This window comes from Zingiber officinale, chromosome 1A (genome assembly GCF_018446385.1).
Source record: "Zingiber officinale cultivar Zhangliang chromosome 1A, Zo_v1.1, whole genome shotgun sequence".
Taxonomy (NCBI): domain Eukaryota; kingdom Viridiplantae; phylum Streptophyta; class Magnoliopsida; order Zingiberales; family Zingiberaceae; genus Zingiber; species Zingiber officinale.
In genome coordinates, this window is record NC_055987.1 from 184,285,343 (window position 1) to 184,290,956 (window position 5,614).

Here is a 5,614-nt window from a genome sequence, read left to right on the forward strand (position 1 = left end):
TCCCTTTGACCTACTTGGACTTCCACCAGATGTCCGATCATCCTTGATCCATCTGGATTTTCCCTTGCCTGGCTTCACTCACCAGGACTTTCACCTAGCTTCACTCACTAGGGTTTTCCATCTGCCTAGCTTCACTCACTAGGGCTTTCACCTGGCTTCACTCACCAGGACTTTCACCTAGCTTCACTCACTAGGGTTTTCCTTCTGCCTGGCTTCACTCACCAGGACTTTCACCTAGCTTCACTCACTAGGGTTTTCACCTGGTTTCACTCACCAGGACTTTCACCTAGCTTCACTCACCAGGACTTTCACCTAGCTTCACTCACTAGGGTTTTCCTTCTGCCTGGCTTCACTCACCAGGACTTTCACCTAGCTTCACTCACTAGGGTTTTCACCTGGTTTCACTCACCAGGACTTTCACCTAGCTTCACTCACTAGGACTTTCACCTAGCTTCACTCACTAGGGTTTTCCTTCTGCCTGGCTTCACTCACCAAGACTTCCCTGTCAAGTATCCGGTCAACCTTGACCTACTTGACTCTTCTTCAATCAATTTCTTATTGTCAAACATCTAAACTCAAACCAAGACTCAGCTTGGTCACCCAGGTCAACCTTGACCTGAGGGATGTTGCACCAACAGGTTTAAGATAGTGTTTTTTAATTTTAGATACATAATATTGATTGAGTCCTACTTACTTAGTTAGACAAGCTTTCGGAACCCAAGATTTAGTTAGTTTTTTTATTTTGAGTTAGGGTTAGAAATGATTTAAAGGTAGAGTTAGACTTGTATCCAATTCTGGATTTATTGTACACAACTCTTTGAAATCCAAGTATCATGTTTAAATACTTGGATCTTGAGGTAAATTTTTTCAACTATTCTCTTAATTCTTTAACTTGACTTTTCAAGAAAAATTTCCTTCCTCAAGGTTTGCAGCTTGAGTTGAATTTTTGTCTTGAAATTGGTCAGTTAAGGAGGTCCAGCTCAGTTATTCCTTGAGGATGTTCTTTTCCTTAAGGAGTTTATCGTGTTCCTCAATTTTTGTTAATTTCTTATTTAAGTAGGAAATTATTTAAAAGAATTTTATAGTATAATTGAAATTTACCTAGTTGGTTCATCAAAACCAGATGTGGATCCATTACTCAACTCGTATTTAGACTCTTCTTCTTGATTTGATTCTGTCGGATTCTAAAGTTCGCTAGGGGGGGGGGGGGGGGGGGAATAACGATCGTTGAAAATTTGTTATCGAATAAGCAGCGGAAATAGAAAATTAAACACAATGCTAACAAAACCAATTTTACTTAGTTCGGAGCTTTCGTCGACTCCTACTCCAAGGCCCGCATGTGAGAGTGCTTTGGTTGGGCAATCACTAATAATTCGTAAAAGTATTACATGATTTAGTGCAAGAATTATGAAAAGAATACCGACAACAAGGAAAAAAATTGAGTCACAGATTGTCGGAGGAGCTTCGCAGCGTCGCAGGAACAATGTGCAACAGAGCAATCGTAGAAGGAAGTTGTATTATTTTTTGCTCCAGGTGGAGGGCTCCTTATATAGGTAGCTCTGGGTGCCCGGATCTTTTCCGGGCGCCTAGATCGTGATGTCGGCTCAGCCAATTAGCGTGTTCCACGTTTGCGACGAGATAGAGTTTTGCATTCCGGGCGCCTGGATCCCTTCTAGGCGCACGAACCCCCTTTTTCTAGCACAATTTTTTCCTGGAAGAAAAAGATTAGTCTGAGGCAATAAATATTATACTACCCTGCAAAATAAAAGTTAGCACAATTTATAAAAAATAGAGTAATAATTAGATTCTGTCTCCTTGAGACCGGAATCTAACCAAGATCTCAACTTAGATTTCTGAAATGAATCTAAGTTGGATCTAATTAAGTTGAGTCAATAATATTCTAATCTACATTCTACGTATTCGTATCAAAGAATTATTGCAGATTAATATTACATCAGGATGGAGACTTTTTCATGTTCTTCATATAATCTTTTTCTTTTTGTTTTTTTTTTCTCCTAGAATCACACGAAAAAAAACATATGTGTAAACCAAGTCCACCATGATGACTAGTCTGAATGAATTTAATTGATATTTCCATCCATTCTCTGTTGTGGATCTAGAGCAGCAATAGATCAGGTAACCATTTCAGGATAAATCAATCAAATGAATGGTTTGCTAACTGTTTTCTAATATTAATACTTGAACTTTGTAAATGGAGTCTGATAATTTTGGTGCTGATCATATTAATGAGGCCACGGACGTGTATGATAATGTAGTCACTGAAGTTAAAGCTACGGAAAGTGTGATAAATAATCTTCCTAATTCCTATAACTAAATGTTTACATTAAAGATAAGCTCTAAATCCCTATCCTCTTATGCATCACTAGATGAACTCACCAATGGTCCAAAAGATGAATGATATTGTGCTGATTGATATTGAGTGTAATGAGTGTAAATAGATTAAACAAGAAATTTAAATTGTAAAGAATTAAGAAACAAAAGGTTTTAAGACTAAAATTGAAAATATTCTGAGATACTGGCAAAGAGTCAAGAGGCTGGTTTTTCCGTGGGCAAAGAGTCACAGGATGCTTATTCCTTAGGATGCCAAATACCTCAATTTCTCATGATACATTGCTCTCAAGGGCCATGGTTTGAACAATCACAACCTTTGAATTATGCTTTTGGCCTTCATCTCCAGCAGTTAAGCAAATTAAATTCTCCTCACTTATCTTAAGAGGAATCTGTGATTGGGAAACTAGCTTGCTGATGCTCATTGGTTGCTCATACATTACACAGCAAATCTCCTGTCTTGGTTTCCAATTGGATATCAATAAACCGGGTAAGAGTTATTGGGATGAATCATCGAAGAGTGACCTATATAGATTTGATCAGAGGAATACTTTAATTAATATGTTCTTACCTCAATAGTGCTCTATCAAACTTCATTGCATCTTCTTCTTACTTTCTTCATTCACAATCTTGATCGATTAAAGAGAAATTTTTTCCTCTGGCGATGTGGTCAATTCTCAGATCACTTCAATTTAGTTCTTTGCTTCTTGGGATCAGGTGTGCTTGCTTCTAGAGTCTGGAGGATTAGGCATTCTTGGTAAGATCGCACAACTTTTCTTCCCTCGGCAAGTAGATATGAAAATTGCTCATCTCTTCCACTCATTGGGGAAATATGGTTAGTCAGTAGTGCTTTCATTGTTGCTACTGGACTGAGGTTGAACCAATCACCTCTTGGATGTTCACTTGAAAAGATACTTTCTTTATCAGATTTTTGTGCTCCCAGTTTCACTAAATTCTATCCACATCCAACTGTCTCCTTTGGGCATGGAGGATGGCACAACTATCACATTATGAAATGACTACTTCCTGATCTTTACTTGAGTTATAACTTCAAGTTAGTTGGCGTTCAGAACCTTTCACTCTCTAGCTTCATGTTGGTTCTATCGTACAAGCTTCTGATTTATCTTTATTCATAAGCATTTGCTATTTGCGTCACAAATTCCACATGAAACATTGCAACCACATAGTGGAGCCATTCATCATTTCCATTTGGTGTTTCATAGTTACCTTTTCATAAACTGGCTTGCTATCTCTTCCTAAAATATTTCAAGAACTACCAGTTAAATCCCTTTGTAACACAGAATTCAGAAAGCTGAGACATTCTTGATCTCCAAGACTCCTAAAAAGCCTGGACTTCATCTCTCACAAACATAACCACCAAAATGCATGATAACTACCACCTTAACAATCCATAGGCATCACATGATTGTATCCAATATGTTACCAACTGAAGTAAATTCCTAACCAAGGTTATGAAAGGTAAAGGTGGGTATGCGTGACTGAACTAATGTTCTTCATTTGAGTTTCATTTTTTTTATGTTAAAATTGTCACTTTCGTGGTCGTCCTCGACCATGATTGTAAGTGTGCCCAGTCACCAAATGTCATTACGCTAAACTAAATCAGTGAGTACCTAATGGACATTCAAAGTCTAACAGTAAACTAAATATAGCTCGGAATCACTGTCTAGTTCCAAAACTCCAAAAATCACAACAAGAAAACAAACCACGAAATCCAAAATAAAAATAGGTTTCGCAAACTTAGTTCTAATACCAATAAAATTATCACGCTCCAAAGGTACACTTGTCTGATAGAACGGATGGTGTCCCTAGTGACAATGTACGATACAACATAATACAACCCACACGGTTAGAAATAAACACAGCAGAAGATAAAAGATATCCAACCATGCAATAGAGGGATTTACACAATCCCAAACAGCATAGGAAACATAAATGGAATGCATGTTGGCACGACATAACACAACAAATATCACGACCCAATAAAATACACTACAAGACTACAATCCACAAACAAAATCAAGTACAAGTATAAAACAATAAAACATAACATGGAAAACACGATCTTGAGTGGGAGGTGAGGCTGGCAGGCAAGACCTTAGATCGACACAACACATCCACTATCTATTAACCTGAAAGACAAAAGAAAAGCAACAGGTAGTGAGTATAACAACTCAATGGGTATAAGAAGATAGTGCATGATACTAAATATGAGGGGCTCAAAGGATACAGCCTCAGGTAAATACTTACTATAAAAGTAAGAGCACCTATATAATCATATACTAACCAAAAGCATAACCAATAACATGTCATCTACTAACCTGCTCCTCCAAGTATAGCCAATAAAGTAGGGTTTACATATAGTACAATCCAAATCCTATACAAATACATACACAACTAGCATATGTCAAGTATCTAACAAGTCATGGTTACACGCAATGACAGGCTACCACGAATGGTCTCGTGGACAGTCAGAATATATAAATAGTCACTATATGTGGGAAAATGCTCTACCACGGATGGTCCGGTGGATAAACAGAGTATGTAAATAGTTACTCTCTGCGAGAGAACGTTCTACTATAGAGGATCCTGTGGGCAGACAAGGTAAATACGTGATTATCTAGCTATGGATTATGACGAACACGCTACCACAGATGCTCACATGGACTATCATATGCATCATGATTGTTGACAACTCTCTCAACCACAAATGGGAGACAGTGGTCGACAGGATATACTAATGGTCACTGATAACTCTCTCAACCACGAATAGGAGACAATGATCATCAGGACATAACAACATAATGATAAACAAAAAGTGAATCATTGATAATCATCATTTTGTCACATTATTTAGGATTCCAAACTCGTGCTTTTGAGTTGATTGCGTGTTTAAATCCACATTTATATCACATGTTAAGAGTTTGGATTGATTTTGAGCTTTGATGAAATATATCATCTATTTGTGGAATTATGGCTAATCATTTTAATGTGGTATGTAGGTGATAAAAAAGGCCATGGACTCGAGTCAAATCAATCCAAATTGGGTTCAATTATGATATTAATAGGGGAAATCAAATTCTGAAGCAATCTAGGCCATCCATCCGAGATCCAAGGAGATATGAGTCATCCATCAAAGATCTATTCCATCCAAGTCAAAGAGAGATTAGATCAAGGCCATTGATCAAAATCTAGAGCTTTTGATCCAGATCTAAAATGATCCATCCATTAGATGACATCTAAAGCA